Source organism: Triticum dicoccoides, chromosome 3A, assembly GCF_002162155.2.
Source record: "Triticum dicoccoides isolate Atlit2015 ecotype Zavitan chromosome 3A, WEW_v2.0, whole genome shotgun sequence".
Taxonomy (NCBI): domain Eukaryota; kingdom Viridiplantae; phylum Streptophyta; class Magnoliopsida; order Poales; family Poaceae; genus Triticum; species Triticum dicoccoides.
The window spans coordinates 160705931-160723461 of record NC_041384.1 but is presented as its reverse complement, the minus strand read 5'-3'; positions in this window follow the sequence as shown (position 1 = coordinate 160723461).

Sequence of the window (17531 nt, the reverse complement as noted above, 5' to 3'; positions counted from 1 at the left end):
ACACCACTGGATTACAGATCAAGAACTCATCAGTATCAATGGTTAGTGTGCTGTCAATTTATACCATTTCAGATTAGCAAATAAAGAGATGATTTAAATAATAGTAGAATGATATGACATTGTTCATAGTTAAGACATTGCAGAATATGACATTGTACTGTAGTGGGTAGGTTCACCACACCACTGGATTACGGATGAAGAACAGAAGCATACATGCAGTGCAAAAGAAGATCACTTTCTCTGTATAGTTTAATTTACATGGTATGAAGAAGGAACTTGGTTGTACAACTGAAAACTTAAATTGAGAAAGGACAAACTTTTGTTTATGAACTACATATAATAAACTTTAAACAAGCAATTTGATGCAAACACAAAAAATAAACAGCTGTTGCAGTCATGCCTAACCAAATATATACAACAAAGTTTGAAGGCTTGAGATGGACAAACTTACATTATTGGTGAAGACAGGCTCTATAAAGGCCTAGTCCATGCTGATGGGGGGCAATTCAAGAAGTTTACCACAGAATCTTCTTCAAAAGCATTGCCTTTATTCTACATTTTGTTAAGAGTAAATATAGATGTGATAATATACGAAAAAATGGAGAATATTTAAGATAAGATGAAGAGTGATGCTACATAACCAAGTAGCTATAAATGTAAGTGCAGTGATACAGGAAAAAGGTACAACCAAGAGCTATGCACAACTAAACTTCTTCAATACCAACCTTATGGTAAGAGTAAATATAGATCTGATGTGTAGAAAATGGAGGGCAAAGGAAAATAAGCTGCAGAGTGATGGTACATGAACAACTACCTGTCATTATAAATACACTAATAAAGGACAACATGTACTTACAAGAATAGTGCAGAGCTAAAAGACATTGACATTGGATATATTCTACACTAATGTAACCATTCATACAAATCAGATAATTTGGAGCGAACAATTGATAAGCAAGCTATCATGCATACTGCTATCACATAATGAACCAGGTATGTATGCAAGTACAGTGATAAAGGACAAGAGGTACTAACAAGAGCAAAGCAGCGGGCGGCATATTTGCGATATCCTGTCGTTCTTGTCAAATAAGAATTCTTTTTCGAGCAGATTTCCTGCAAAAAAGATCCGTAAGGCACATGCGGAAAAGTAGAAGTTCAAATTGTCAAGTGATTTCATAGATAGTACCTCATCCTAGGAACGAGACCAGTGCATAACAAGGTTTTTCCATTCAATGTCTTCTAAATTTAGCATAGGAGACTTCACCGAAAATTCGTTTATAGACTTGTCATCAAAGTGTGATTTCCTCAGGTAACACCGATACTGCTGCAATGCTTCCTTGAAAAGCACAAGCAAGCTTTGCTCGTCATGACTATCCAGATTGACCCTCGCCTAGTTACAACAATGTAATGTAAATCATTGATGTGTTCAATCAGCAGAAAACAGGAAAATAATAACCATGAATAATAGCACTTACACGTAAGTTGGACAAGAAGATGTGAAAATGGCGTTTGTCTTCACAATAATCTTCCCATGATGGGAATATATGCACGTAGTCCCTAACAACATTGAAAGCATTGTCTTTTAAACTGGGAATAAATGGAATGGGGTTCCAATCTGCAGGAATTGGCCGTCTCTGCAGTTGGGATAGGTCTTCCGCCGGTGGACTTGTTGTACTTTTTGCTGGAGTGGGATTTTTCTGTGGTACAGTTGGTGCTATGGCAAATGAAAACGGTATTCCTTTTGCTGGAGTGTAGGTCCTGTGTGGTGGGGCTAGTGGTGTGGCCAGTGAAGTATGGGTACAGTCTGCTAGAGTCGGTCCTACGTTTTGTGTCACTGGTTGTACAACCAATATAAGTGGGGTGCTGTCTGATTTCTCTGGCACCACCATGTTTTTCAAGGACTTTGATGGTGCTCCTTCAGGTTCGGCAATCACCCTCTTCCTTTTTGATGTCTGTTGCACAAGAACAACATTTGAGTGGAAAAACATGGTATGATGACAATGGAATATGTATTGATAATGGATGGGCATGGCATCTCGACATATATGATGAGTAAACTAAGAAGATGGTGGTGCAACAAAGTAGAAGAAATGCAAGACAACATATGCAAGATATGTGCAATCAATAAAACCTTGCCAAATTAGAACAGGCACCTTGATGGGTGAACAGGACAGGCCATCTGCCTTTGACTCCTCGAGGTTAGAATAGTCATTAGGATGATATTCTGAACAAGAATCAACAGGTGGGGAGCGTACGAGTTTCATTGCTTCCAGAATGGCACTCAATGCCTTGCTGCCAATTTTGTAAGTCATTGCAGTGTTCCACAATATTCTTCTGATGCCCGGATTCTGATATTCACTGTAATTGCGTATAATATCTGAGAACCATGAAAACATAAATAGTTGTGAGATTATCTTTGTAATGCAGATGATATTCTAATATAGGGGCGTCCCTGTAAACACTTGTGTGCTATCACTGGATTCTGATGAGAGAGCTCATGTGTGCTGTAATATGGTGCGTGCATTTATATAATCTGGCACAAGTACACAAAAATAGGCTCCAGAAGTAAGGATAGCTGGCAGATGATAGGTTCATAATATACTGTATAGAGAGTTTATTGCCAAACCATGATAACAAGAGCACACAACAACTAGGCAGATCATAGTGTACATAACAGGGGTACACCATAACCAGGATATATAAATCGGGAAAGTGGAACTGGCTCGAAATTACGGTGTTGTATTGCCGCTAGTAATTGAAAGCCTATCGATCACGTACAGGTCAGCTCTATCAGCTGTCGACTGCAGATGTCCCTGTTCCCCTTCCTGACAAGGAACATGCTGTGCTTCCCAGACAGAACACCGCACGGGCTGCCGGCCGAACCACCGGCCTCACCGCCTATGTTCCTCCGCCACCCCCACCCCCGCCCCCACCCGCGTCGAGTTTTCTTTGTTCGACGAGGCCCCACCACCGCCCCCACAACCACCGTCCCCACCCGAGCCCCTTCGATCGCACCGGCGAACTCCGGCGAGCTCTGAAAAACCGACTGACCCAATTTTGAAATTTAGTCTACTGTGATTTAACTAGTGTGGAATATAAAAGGGGAAAACCATAAGCATTGCGAGTATGGTGTTGAGCGTGCCATGGCGGATCTGAAGGTGCAAACCGGACAAAGGAAACTTCACAACCAAGACAAGAAATCAGAGTAAAGCAGTGGCGATCTATTTTCTTGCTGCGATAAATAAGTTGAGCAGATACGAAAGAGTACCGCCTCTGGTGCGGCGTCGTGTACGCATCTGCTGAGAATTTGACGGTGCTGCGGTAGCGATGGCTGTCGGCGGCGTGGAAGCAGATCTAGGAGGGTAGACGGTGGCGGCGGGGTGCGGTGGACGAGATGGTTGTAGGAGCGGCTCCGACAAGGTGGACGACAGCGGGGATGAAGCAAGAGGACGGGATGCAAGGATCCCGGTCCGAAGCCGTGGATGAGAGAGGTCGATCTCTTGTATTGGACGGTGGCATCGGGGTATCAGCTCCGGCATGGTGGAGGAGGACGGCGATGGATGGGGTGGCGGACGACGGCGGACGGGGGAGGGTTGTCGGAGTAATTGGCCACGGGTAGGCTAACCCAGGCCCAGAACCTTTCAAGACATTGAGGCAGGCTGCGCCCCTCGAGATCCCAAGACGAAGAGCCGCCTTCTGAGAGTCGGCAGCGAGGCGGCCGGCTGCCCACTCGCGGCCGAGTCCTAGGGACGACTTCAGGATGAGCCGACTCCTGACCGGCGACTTCCAGAGAAGCTGGCCTTGGGGAGTCGAACCGCGACGCCAACAACCCCCATGCCCTCATAAAGAGGGACGGGACGGGGAGTGGCCACAGTAAGGTCCACTCCCACCCCTTTTCCAAGGGCAGGCGTGGCTACACTACGCCATACCCACGGAGATCTCCACGCGGCGCGACACTGTTGCCATGCCGGCCCTGACATCAGCCCCAGAGGGCGGAGCCCTGTGCCCACGACGGCCTACTGGTACGACCCAGGGATGATGGGTCCCACTGGTCGGCGGGCGTACGAAAGACGGCGAAAGCACCACCAATCGGCCCGGATGGGAGTCGGCCACCAGAAGTCGGCCGACCCCTCCCACGGGCCCCACGCGCCATTAATCAGACACGACAAGTAGTGGCCACAGTGATCGCCCGCCAGAAGGCGGGGCTGTCGCCACGACCTCATGACCGAGCCTGCGTCATTAGAGGCACGACTACAGTAATATGCAGCCGGCAAAGACCCGCCCATGGCGGACGCGGCCTGTCGGCTCCACACCGAGCCAGTAGGCGGGCCCCAGGAGTCGGCGGATAAGACGACGGCCAGAGAGACTGACGGCTGGGCCCGCGCCCAGCCGGATTACCATTGTACCCCTGGGGGTAGGCCTATATAAACCCCCCAGGGCATCCATGCAAAGGGTTGGAATCCATTAGCACTAGACCAGATCATATAGGAAGGAGAGAGCTAGCCTTGCCTTCTCCTATCTCTAGGAAACAGCTCAAGGAGCAACCGTGTAAACACTTTGCCATAGTGATCATGCGGAGACCCCGTAGAGCAGCAGTAGGGGTATTATCTCCCCGGAGAGCCCTGAAGCTGTGTAAGATTCGCCGGCGTGCATGTCTTCGCCTTATCCCGTTTCCAGGCACCAATGACGTTCTACTCGCCCCCACCATGATAAGCCATCCTTTGGCATATGTCGCACCCAACCCCCGACATTTGGCGCCCACCGTGGGGCCTGGTGCACCATCATCCGGAGATCTGCTCTGGACGGGAACCCTTTTTCTCCCTGGCGAGCGCAGCCAGCCCGGCACGCCAGATGGAGTTTGCGCTGACGCACTGCACGGCGTTGAGATCGCCTGTGCAGCCAGCTGCCTCACCGATCTTGTCGGCGAGGTTCGCCTCTCCGACGAACCTGCATCCAACGCAGGCACGAGCGGCCCCGAGAGCCTCCTCGCGGGCCTCCTCGACCAACTCCACGTCGCCGGCGAGCCTGCCGTGGACTTGGAGTCTGTAGGCTCCACCGACCCGATGCTGGTCGACTCCGACACCGCGTCGCTCGACGCGTTCCCCACCAATGTGGTGGACTACGACAAGCCTCTCCCTCGCACGGAGAGCGACGGAAGCACCGTCACCGAGGTGCTCATCATCGGTCATGACGAGCCTCCCGGCGGAGGAGCGCATGACCCACTTGGCGCGGCACTACAAGACCCGACTGCGCCCATTCCGGAAGACGCTGACGTGGAGACGTTGGAGGCGCGCCGCCTTCAGCTCGTCGAAGGCGCGAAGAAGCTGGCTAGCATAAGACGCTTGTCATAAGGCTACCAGCATGAGATGGATCACGCTATGGGTGGCTCGCCAGCCCCAGCTGGGCCCAGCCGCCTTGGCGCGGTCTAGCAGCGTGGCGTGGCTGTCGCCAACCTGTTCGGGGCAAGTCGCCCTATGTACGCCATGCCTGCGGAGAACATTCAAGCCGCCCAGGCGGCAGTGGACGAGCTGGACAACTTCGAGGGCGAAGAGCGCCGCCTGATGATAGAGCGAGTCCAACGGCTCCTCGACGCGGCAGCCGTGCAGAATGAGGCCGGCTGCCGCACGGAGGCGCCGCTGCGGCAAAATGACGACCTTCGCCGAGATCAAGGCGCGACGTCTCGGACGCCGACTGGCGGCGCCCGAGGAAGGAAAGACAAGGATCCGGCTGTCAGCCACAGTTGGACTCACATTACCATAGAGCGCGATCAAGACGGCCGCCCGAGAGCAGTGGAACGACGGGACGACTGTCCGCCTCCTCCTCCTCCTCGCAAGGAAAGGCGAGTCTCCCCGCTGCCTGTTGACCATCCGACTCTCGGCGACCACCTTGGCCGCCGAGAGGGAGTCGGAGAAAACGAGGCCTGCCACCGGATCGACCGACTTCACCGATCCCTGGCGCTGGAAGAAGAAGACGAGTTGGGTCCGCCTGGTTTCGGGCCCCGCATTCGAGACGAGCCCTTTCCCAAAGGGTTCACGCTCCCAAGAGACACGCCCAAGTACACTGGCTCCATGAAGCTGGAGGACTGGCTGTTTGACTACTCCACGGCTGTCAACATAGCGAACGGCAACAAGCGTGTCGCCGTAAAATACGTTCCGCCCATGCTCCAGGGCACGGCCTGGACATGGCTGAACAGCCTGAAGCCCCGCAGCATCAACAGCTAGGTCGACTTCACCGAAGCATTCTCCACAACTTCACAAGCACGTACAAGCGTCCTCCCAAGCCTCGTCAGCTTTCCTTGTTCATGCAAGGCCCCAACGAGTCGACTCGCGACTACCTCACGCATTGGGCCGAGCTTCGGAACTCTGCGAGGGCGTGCATGAGGTGTAGGCTATCGAGTACTTCACCACCGGGTGCAGAGAAGGCACCCTCCTCAAGCACAAGCTCCTCTGCGACGAGCTAGAAACCCTCGACGATCTGCTGATCATAGCAGACAAGTATGCCACGGCCGACTCCTCCATGAAGGCGGAGATTCAAGTTAGCGCGACTGGCAAAGTGGCCCCTCGGGCTCCTAGAACTCCGGCAGGAGACGCCAGTCGGCGGCAATAGTAGAACTACCTCAAGCGCAAGGCCCCGCAGCCGGCTTCCAGCAGCCGGCAGGTCGTGACAGTTGAAGACCAGCAGCCGGATGGGCAGCCTCCACCCAAACGACAGAAAGGTGGCAAGCCCAACTGGTTGCCGGCTTTCTCATACGAGAAGACTCTGGATGGTCCTTGCAAATTCCATAGCGGCGCGAAGCCGTCGAATCACACCACCCGGAAGTGCCACTGGCTCACCAGGATCGCCAAAGGAGACGGCCTCCTACCTCCCCCGCCTGCTGGGCAACAGCCTCCGCCTCCGCCCCAGCAGCCGGCTGTCAGGCCAGTCAGCGCAGTACAAGACAAGTACCCCGAAGAGCATGGAGCCTATGTGATATTTACCAGCGTGGATGATGATCGACGCAGCAGGCGGCTACAATGACAAGAGGTGAATGCAGTAGCATCAGAGACGCCAGAGTTCATGCGCTGGTCCGAGAAGCCTATCAGCTGGAGCAGGGCTGATCACCCAGAGGTGATGCCGAGTCCGGGCTCTTATGCCTTGGTCTTGGATGCCACCTTTGCCACGGATAGACGAGCTGCTCGTTTCTCGCGAGTTCTGATAGACGGAGGCAACATCATCAACATCCTGTACAAGGACACCATGGAGAAGTTAGGAATCAAGCAAAGACAGCTTCAGAACAGCCGAACTGTGTTCCACGGCATTGTTCCTGGTCTTTCCTGCTCACCAATTGGCAAGATCCTAATGGACGTCCTCTTTGGAGACAAAGATCACTTCCGTCGAGAGTCAGTTTGGTTTGAGGTGGTGGACCTCGAGAGCCCATACCATGCATTACTTGGCCGACCCGCCCTGGCCAAGTTCATGGCGTTCCCCCACTACGCCTACCTCAAAATGAAGATGCCCAGTTCCAGGGGGATTCTGACTGTAGCCGGCGACTACCGGAAGTCGTCTGCCTGCGCGGCTGAGAGTAGTCGGTTGGCCGAGTCCCTGGTGATCGCCGCCGAGAAGCGGCTCCTTGACTGAGTTGTGGCGATGGCCGGCAAGCAGCTGGAGGTGTCGCCTAACCCAAAGGAGTCGGAGGCTGAGGGTTCGTTCAAGCCGGCCAAAGAGACGAAGAAGATACCCTTGGATCCAGAGCACCCAGAGAGGTACGCTGTCGTAGGCGCAAACCTCGACAGCAAATAGGAAGGCGAGCTCGTCGATTTCCTCCGTGAGAATCGGGACATCTTCGCATGGTCCCCCAAAGACATGCCAGGTGTACCGACGGAATTCGCCGAGCACAAGTTAGATGTCCGATCTGATGCAAAGCCGGTTAGGCAGCCCTTGCGCCGCCTATCAGAAGAAAAGAGAAGAGTTGTCGGAGAAGAGATAGCCCGACTCCTAGCAGCCGACTTCATTATGGAAGTATTCTTTCCAGAGTGGCTAGCCAACCCGGTCCTGGTACTGAAGAAGAACAAGCAGTGGCGAATGTGTATTGACTAAACAAGCCTCAACAAGGCCTGCCCCAAGGACCCGTTTGCTTTACCAAGAATTGATCAGGTGATAGACTCCACAGCTGGATGCGAGTTGTTGAGCTTTTGGGATGCATATTCAGGATATCACCAGATCAAGCTGAGCCCGGCTGACAGACTGAAGACCGCCTTCATCATGCCGTTTGGAGCCTTCTGCTACCTCACCATGACGTTCGGCTTGAGGAATGCCAGCGCCACCTTTCAGTGTTGCATGCAGAAGTGCCTCCTCAAGCAACTCGGCAGAAACGCCCACGTCTACGTGGACGATGTGGTGGTGAAGACGGAAAAGCATGGAATACTGCTGGAAGACCACAAGAAGACCTTTGAGAACCTGCGCCGATTCCAGATCAAGCTCAACCCTGAGAAGTGCGTCTTCGGAGTACCAGCCGGCCAACTCCTTGGCTTCCTGGTCTCTGAACGCGACATAGAGTGCAACCCTGTAAAGATCAAGGCCATTGAGAGGATGGAGGTACCCAGCCGACTGCTGGACGTGCAAAAGTTCACTGGCTTCTTGGCATCCATCAGCCGATTCATCAGTCGGATGGGCGAGAAAGCTCTCCGCTTATACCAGCTCATGAAGAAGACCACTTTTTTCGAGTGGAACCACAAGGCGGACGAAGCTTTTCTCCAATTAAAGAAGATGCTAACTACTCCACCTGTACATCGCCGCCACCAGCCGGGTAGTCAGCACAGTCATTGTAGTGGAACGCAAGGAGGAAGGCAAGGCACTACCTGTCCAGAGACCGGTATATTAGCTGAGCAAAGTACTGTCGGCCTCCAAGCAGAACTACCCCCACTACCAGAAGATGTGCTATGGCGTGCACTTTGCCGCCAAGAAATTGAAGCCTTACTTTCAAGAGCATCCAATCACTGTGGTCTGCACGGCCCCACTTGCCGAGATCATCGAAAGCCGAGATGCTTTTGGCCGAGTGGCCAAATGGGCCATAGAGCTGGCTCCCTACACCATCCACTACCAGCACCGCACCGCCATCAAGTCACAAGCACTGGCCGACTTTCTCGTCGACTGGGCTGAGACCCAGTACCTACCTCCAGCGCCCGACTCCACCCATTGGCGGATGCATTTCGACGGCTCCAAGATGTGCACCGACTTGGGAGCCGGTGTTGTCCTCACTTCTCCTAAAGGCGACAAGCTCAAATACACACTGCAAATCCATTTTGCCGCCTCCAACAACGTCGCCGAGTACAAGGCGCTCATTCACGGGCTCCGGCTTGCCAAAGAACTTGGCATTCGCCCATCCTGTGTTATGGCGACTCGGACTTAGTGGTCCAACAGTCGTCTGGCGACTGGGACGCCAAAGATGCAAACATGGCGAGTTACCGTTTCCTCGTGCAGCAACTCAGTGGGTATTTCGAGGGGTGCGAGTTCCTCCATGTGCTAAGAAATGACAATGACCAAGCAGACGCCTTGGCACGAATCGGCTCTACCCGCCAAGCAATACCATCCGGCGTCACCCTGCAACGCCTCCTCAAGCCGTCTATCAAGCCTTCACCAGAATCAAACTCCATCTTCGTGCCTGCTCCTCCCGAAGAAGTCGGATCCGACTCCATAGCCCCGACAGACGGTACGGGGATTTTGGCAGATGGCTCCAAAGCCGCCACAGTCGAGGCCGGCCTAGGGACTGCAGAATCCGGCTCGGGGACTGTGGCGGCCGGCCCGAAGACTCCAGAACTTGGCCCAAGAGCTGCGCCAGTCGGCCCAGGGACTTCATTAATCCAGCAAGCGGTTGTTGACTCCAGCCCGCCGCCTCCCAGCCCAACCGCCCTCGTCCAAGTCGCAGTTCTGGTAGTCGAAGAAATAGAAGCACTCTCATGGGCCCAGCCCACCCTCAAATTTCTGGTGAGAAAAGAGCTGCCGACTGATGAGACCTTAGCTCGGCAAGTACAACACCGAGCGGCAGCCTACACCATAGTCAACAGAGAGCTGGTCAGGCGCAGCGTCACTGGTGTCTACCAGCGCTGCGTAGAGCCAGAGCAAGGCCAAGCAATTCTCAAAGACATCCATCAAGGCGAGTGCAGCCATCATGCGGCTTCAAGAGCACTCGTCGCCAAAGCTTTCCGACACGGTTTCTTTTGGCCAACGGCCTTAGAAGAGGCCAAGGAATTGGTCCAAAAATGCAAAGGGTGCCAGAAGTTCCGCTCCAAGCCGCATCAATCGGCTTCTGCACTCAAGACCATCTCCATTGCCTGGCCTTTTGCAGTTTGGGGTCTAGACATGGTGGGACCATTCAAGACGGCACGAGGTGGCTTAACTCACTTACTTGTCGCGATGGACAAGTTCACCAAGTGGATAGAAGCGAAGCCAATCAAGAAACTGAACGGTCCGACTGCCGTGACTTTCATCTCCGACATCACAATTCGGTACGGCATACCACACAACATCATCACCGACAACGACACGAATTTTGCCAAAGGCACCTTGGCCCGTTTCTGTGCGACACAGGGCATCCGACTGGACCTAGCATCCGTCGCCCATCCACAGTCAAACGGCTAGGTGGAGCGAGCAACCGGCCTCATCATGTCCAGCATCAAGCCCCGACTGATCGAGCCTCTAGAGCGCTCGGCTGGCTGCTGGCTTGACGAGTTGCCAGCCGTCCTCTGGAGTCTGCGCACGACTCCAAACAAGTCAACCGACTTCACGCCTTTCTTCCTCGTCTATGGTGCTAAAGCCGTCATCCCAATGGACATAGGATTCGATTCCCCGCGAGTCACCATGTACACCGAGGAAGAAGCAGAAGAAGCACGACAAGACGACGTCGACCTGCTGGAAGAGGGCCGGCTGTTGGCACTCAGCCGGTCCAGCATCTACCAGCAGAGCCTGCGCAGATACTACAACAGGAAGGTCAGGCCGAGATCTTTCCAGGAGGGCGACCTCGTGCTCCGATTAATCCAGCGAACAGCTGGCCAACACAAGCTGTCGGCACCTTGGGAAGGCCCCTTCATCATCAGCAAAGTGCTGGGCAACGACTCCTACTACCTGATCGATGCTCAGAAGCCCCGAGCACGCAAGAGGGACGACTCCGGCAAAGAGACAGAGCGGCCATGGAATGCAAATCTCCTCCGAAAATTTTACAGTTAAACGCAGTATGTATCACGCTACCTTTTGTATTAGAAGTACCAAGACTTCGGGCCCCCCGAGAAGAGCTCGGGGACTGCCCTCTTTTATCTATATGATAAGAAATATGCCTTCGAGTATATTACTCTTTGTTATGCCGTTTGGCACCGGGTTCGACTAGTCGGCCCGGGGACTTGCCGACCTGCGCTATGAAATGCTTCCTGCAGCCGGACAAGTAGTGTGTGGCGTCTAAACTGTCTCCTGCCAAAAGCCACAGCTCGCAGAGCGACTGTCTGGTGGGCAGAAGTAAGGTAGAATGGGCATCCACATGAAAAATGGCTAAGGACTCAAAGCACAAACATAGCTTAAGGCCGGCTCCCAGCCTTTTTTCGCAAACCGACTCTTGAATAGTCGGCTTGCCGCCTTCTATTCGACTTGTTAAACAACCCTAAAAACGGATAAGTACTTGCCTTCCCAAAGTGACCAAGAATTTGATCCAGCAGTAGTCCGCGGAGAGGCTGTCTGACTGACAAAGACGGCAACTGAGGGAAGACGGCAAAGGAAAAAGCCAAAAGAACAATGAGCAAGAAAGATAGAAGTCGGATGAATATTTACATAACAAAGGCCCTTGGCCAAATCTTCGAGCAGAATTTCAAAATACACCCCGCGGGTGGAATTGTGCAGATTAATGAGTTCTTCAAAAAACTATTAGAACAGATAAAACAAAGACAAGGTGGCAGCCTAAGGGGCGGCAGACGGGTTTGGACGATCGGAGGAGACGGCGGTGTTGGATGTTGGGACGGCCGGCTGGGCAGTCTCGGCTTGATCACCTCCGGCAGTAGTCGGCTCGGGCGGGCACGGCTTGTTGCTGGAGGCACGGTCGAGCTGAGGCTGGCCGTCCGCTCCGTCTTCCGGTGCCTCCGTCTCGCTTCCGTCCTCCGCCTCGTCTTCCTCCTTGATGCTGGAGCCGATCACCTCACCGTAGTCGGGGTTCAGCCAAAACCACTCCGGCGGCACCTCCTCGCCGTCTTCAGCCCGCTCGGGGACAAAGATGCTGGTGTCGGTGTACTCGGCGATCGCCGCCGCACGCTTGACAAGGGCGTCTTCCGCGGCTGCTAGCTCCGGCTGGGACTCTGACCGGAGTGTGGCCAGCCGGTCTAGGTCCAGCCCCGGATACCACGCCTTGACGAATTCCAAGGCTCGGCGTGCTCTGGCCCGGGCCGAGGAACCCTTCCAGGCCTCCAGACGGCCAGCCGTGACCTCCAGCCAGTCGGCAGTCCGACTGGGGGTGCACGGAGCCTGCACGTCTGGCCACAGGGCGGCGATCACTTGGGCGCCGACACGTTGAAGCCGGCGCAGCATCTGGTGGGCCGGCCGTAGGCGAGCCCCAATGCTCAGAATATGCTCGTCAAGAGTCCGAGGGGCATCAGCGGCGATCTCCGCGCCACCCGCCCTCCGCTCCTCATGGTCGGCCTCGATAGCTTGAATGGTGGCCTGCGAGTGGCCGGGAAAGAAGTCTGCCAAGACGGAAAGAATGAAGAACAAGTCAAAAAAAACCAGGAGTCGGCTCGACATATAGTCGGCGGCTCGAAGAAGGAAAGCAAAGAAGCTCACCGTCGACGAGGTCCTCGATCTCGTGGAAGCCGGAGACCAGCATTGCCTCCTTGTCGGTCCAGGAGGAGCGCTGGCTCGCGAACTCGGCCAGGAGGGCGGCTTCCGCCTCTTTCTGCATCTTCGTAAGCAGATCCTTCTGCTCTGCCAATTGTGCGGCCAGCAGATCGCGGTCTGCGGCAAGCTTGCTGCACTCCTCCCCCTTGGCACGCAACGCGGAGTTGGCTTTGCTCAGCTGCTGTTGAAGAGAGGCGTTGTCCTCTGAAGACAAAGAAGAAAGAAGGCGTTAAGTCATCAACGAAGAAGGTCGCCGGGGAGATCTGGCCCGACTGCTCAGCAGTCGGCCCGAATCTTGGGGACTACAACCCGCGGGTGAGCCAGCGCGCCCCCGCAAAGAAGAAAACAGACTCACTCCGGCTCTCCGATAAGTCGGCAGTCTGCTTTCCCAGCTCTTCAACGTTGCGGTTGAAGGCGGTGACACGGAGGTTGTGATAGTCCTGCAACAAGTGTTTCAGAACAAAGGTTAGTACCCGGAACTTACCAATTGGAGTTCCGGGCCGCCTGCTCAGCAGCCGGCCCAGAACTCGGGGACTACAGCCAGTGGGTGCGCTGGCGCACCCCCACAGAGAGAAACAAGAAAACAGGGACAAAGGAGAAAGCATACCCGGATGGCTTCCCGCGACGCCAGGTGCGCCTTGGTGCAGTTCTGGATGGCGTTGCTCTCAGCTCGCAGCTTCGTCTGGACATCCAGAAGTGCCTGGTTTAGCGGGCCCGTGCCGCCTCCTCGTACCCACCCAATGGGTGCGGCGCTTGTCGCTTCGGCGTCTGGAATCGTCGAGCTGGCGGTGTCGGTCTCCAAGGGGCATGGCGCCGAAGTCGCCTTCTCAAGACGGCAGCGCATTGGCGAGCCGACTTGAAGGAGTAGCCTTGCCACGGCCTCGTCTTCAGTCGGCGGCAAGGGCGGATCCGCCGGCTATTTGCCTTGCGTGCTTCTAGACGGCGGCGGGGCGGCTGTGGCGGCGCAACCACGTCCGACATGGGGGCGTCGCCGCCGCCTCTCTCCACGATCGGGAACTCGCCGCCGGCTTCCCCTGACTACCCCATGAACTCCGGGGGCGGCGACGCGGAGTTCAAATGGGTGACGAACACCGCCGACCGCCGGGGCACGACTTCCTTAGCCGGCTGCTTTGCCGCAGCGGCGGTCTCGGCCACCTCCAGCTTCTTCAGGGCGGAGGCCTCCGCCTTCTCGGCCTCCACTTTCTCCCGGCGGGCGGCCTCGTCCTCCTCGCACTTCTCCCGCGCGTTCCGCTCCATCGCCTCCCGAAGGTCGGCGATGGGGTCAATCCGCCGAGTGGTGGTAGACGTCTCCACCGACCCCATAATGGAGGCGGCGGCAACCCTCTCAAGAGTGAGGGGAGCCCTGAGACGAGAAAAGCATATGAAAAACTTAGACAAGATCAACAAAGAGAAAATAAAGATAAGGGATGGAGGCGCTTACGCAGAAACCAGCGACGGCTTCTTCACTTCCTTGCGAAAGCGGTTGGCTTTCGCGGTCGCCTCTTCCCGCTTGGTCGCAATGGCCGCTCCCTTGAACTTCTTCGACCGGCCACCAAGCGTACTCGGCCCGGCCCGGCGCTTCTTCGCACCGCCTTGAGCGTCCAAGCCGGCGGAGGAACTCGCGCTTGGCTAGCCGGCTTTTGGCTGGCGACGCGGGGCGACTTCTCCCTCGGCCTCATCGTCAGGCCAGTCGGCGAAAGTGGCCAAAGGCCTGGAGCCGCCTGCTTCTCCTCCTCCTCCCTCGGTGTTGGATTCCATGGCTGCCGCCCCCAAGTCGGGATCGTCGATGTTGCTCTCTGCCCGATCCGGGAAAAAATGATGAGCCGGCCCCGCAGTGCTGGCCGAGGGAGGGACGAGAGGATTCTGATTCAAAACAAAACGGTCAGACTTGATAAGTCGGACTCGGCAGCAAAAGAAACAGAAGAAGAAGGAAGACGACTTACAATAGGCGGGGGGTTGGCGCGCGAATACGGCTCCTTGCCGAACCGCCAGTCCATCGAGAGACCGCAGTTCGCGATGTAGTTCACCGTGTTCGCCACCTCCGCGTGAGGCATGTCCTTGGAGCACATCCGACTCGGGTCCCGATGACCGCTCATCTGGCAGATCAGGTGAGGTCGGCCTTGGAGTGGGAGGACTTAGCGCGCCACGAAGGCGGCCAGCAAGTCGGCCCCGGTCAGGCCCTCCGACTGCATCAGCACTCGGAGTCACGCGACGGCGGCGGCACCAGCGGGAGACAACGTCCTGGCTCGGTGTGACTAGCTGGGGAGCCTTCCAGCCAGCGCCCGGCTTCGTAAGCCGGCAGGTTGACCCAGTCGCCTTCTGGGGTGACGTTCTTCACATAAAAATATGACCGCTGCCACATCTTCACCGACTTAATCAGTGCGATGGTGGGAAATAGATTGTCGGGCACTGATCTCTGCATCGCGATAAATGCACCGCACTGGGCCGGCACGCCGGCGACGTGTGTGCCGAGCTTGGATTGGAAGAACTCCCCCCAGAGCTCGATGGTGGGGAGAACGCCGAGGAAGCCTTCGCACTGGGTGGCGAAGGCAGCCAGCAGCACCACCGTGTTCGGAGTAAGGTGGTGCGGCTGGAGCCCGTGGAACTCCAAGAAGGAGTGGAAGAAGCTGCTCACCGGCAGTCCCAGGCCGTGCATGAGGTGCGAGCGGAATATGACCCGCTCGCCCTCCTCCGGCGCCGACGATATCTCTCCCTCCGACGCGAGGCGGACCTGCACTAAGTCCCTACCAGGCAGCCGCCGTGTCTGGTGGAGGATCTCGATGTCGTCGTCGTCAACCTCGGAGCCATCCCACACTCTGGAGCAAACAACAGGAGGTGCGGCGGCGGAGGAGGAGCTCATCGCTGCGGGCACGGTGTGGTTCGGAGCAGCAGCGGCAAGAAGAAGAAGAACGAGAAGCAAGAACGAGCGAAAGGTAGTGGGGAGAATGGGCGCGCGTGCTTCGCCGCCCCCTCCCCCCGCCTACTTGTAGGCTCATGGGTTGAGAAGTCGAGGGGGCAGACGTGGGATTAATTGCGCCCGGGACCCCACGACCCCCACGATTTACCACACAAAGTTACCACGCGCAATAACCGCGCGAGAACCCCAACCGTCCGCGCGGCCGCAACGGATCCGTTCGCATGCCGAGGCGCGGTAGTGGCGGGCCCTGCCTGTAGGCCTGTCCTGTCGCGCGCGTGGGTGATCAGACTAGCTCCGCCACGTGGCGCCTCGCGACGGGTCAACCACGGGCGGCTACTCGGAAGCTTATCAGGCACGCCGCCGGAACTCTGCCGCAACGTTCAAACTTTTTTAGGGGCAAGTCGGCCTTGAGCAAGTCCGACTCCAACTAGTCGGCTTGATAGAAGATGGCTAGCGAAGCCCAGATCCGACCGCCGAAGAGAAGAAACTGTTGAGGCTCCATGACATGTCGCCCTTGGAGCCTCACCAGCTTCGGGGACTACTGTCGGAGTAATGGGCCACGGGTAGGCTAACCCAGGCCAAGAACCTTTCAAGACATTGAGGCAGACTGCGCCCCTCGAGATCCCAGGACGAAGAGCCGCCTTCTGAGAGTCGACAGCGAGGCGGCTGGCTGCCCACTCGCGGCCGAGTCCTAGGGACGACTTCAGGATGAGTCGACTCCTGACCGGCGACTTCCAGAGAAGCCAGCCTTGGGGGGTCGGCCTGCAACGCCAACAGCCCCCATGCCCTCATAAAGAGGGACGGGACGGGGAGTGGCCACAGTAAGGTCCACTCCCACCCCTTTTCCAAGGGCAGGCGTGGCTATAGTACGCCGTACCCGTGGAGATCTCCGCGCGGCGTGACACTGTTGCCATGCCGGCCCTGACATCAGCCCCAGGGGGCGGAGCCCTGTGCCCACGACGGCCTGCTGGTACAACCCAGGGATGATGGGTCCCACCGGTCGGCGGGCGTACGAAAGATGGCAAAAGCACCACCAGTCGGCCCGGATGGGAGTCGGCCACCAGAAGTCGGCCGGCCCCTCCCACGGGCCCCACGCGCCATTAATCAGACACGACAAGTAGTGGCCACAGTGATCGCCTGCCAGACGGCGGGGCTGTCGCCACGACCTCATGACCGAGCCTGCATCATTAGAGGCACGCCTACAGTAATCTACAGCCCGCAAAGACACGCCCGCGGCGGACGCGGCCTGTCGGCTCCACACCGAGCCAGTCGGCGGGGCCCACCAGTCGGCGGGCCCCAGGAGTCGGCAGATAAGACGGCGGCCAGAGAGACTGACGGCTGGGCCTGCGCCCAACCGGATTACCATTATACCCCTGGGGGGTAGGCCTATATAAACCCCCAGGGCATCCATGCAAAGGGTTGGAATCATTAGCACTAGACCAGATCATATAGGAAGGAGAGAGCTAGCCTTGGCTTCTCCTATCTCCAGGAAACAGCTCAAGGAGCAACCGTGTAAACACTTTGCCATAGTGATCATGCAGAGACCCCGTAGAGCAGCAGTAGGGGTATTATCTCCCCGGAGAGCCCTGAAGCTGGGTAAGATTCGACGGCGTGCATGTCTTCACCTTATCCCGTTTCCAGGCACCGGCGACGTTCTACTCGCCCCCACCATGATAAGCCATCCTTTGGCATATGTCGCACCCAACCCCCGACAAGGGTGGGGTGGAGAGGGTGTTTTGGCACCCACGGAGTACGAATGAGAAAAAGG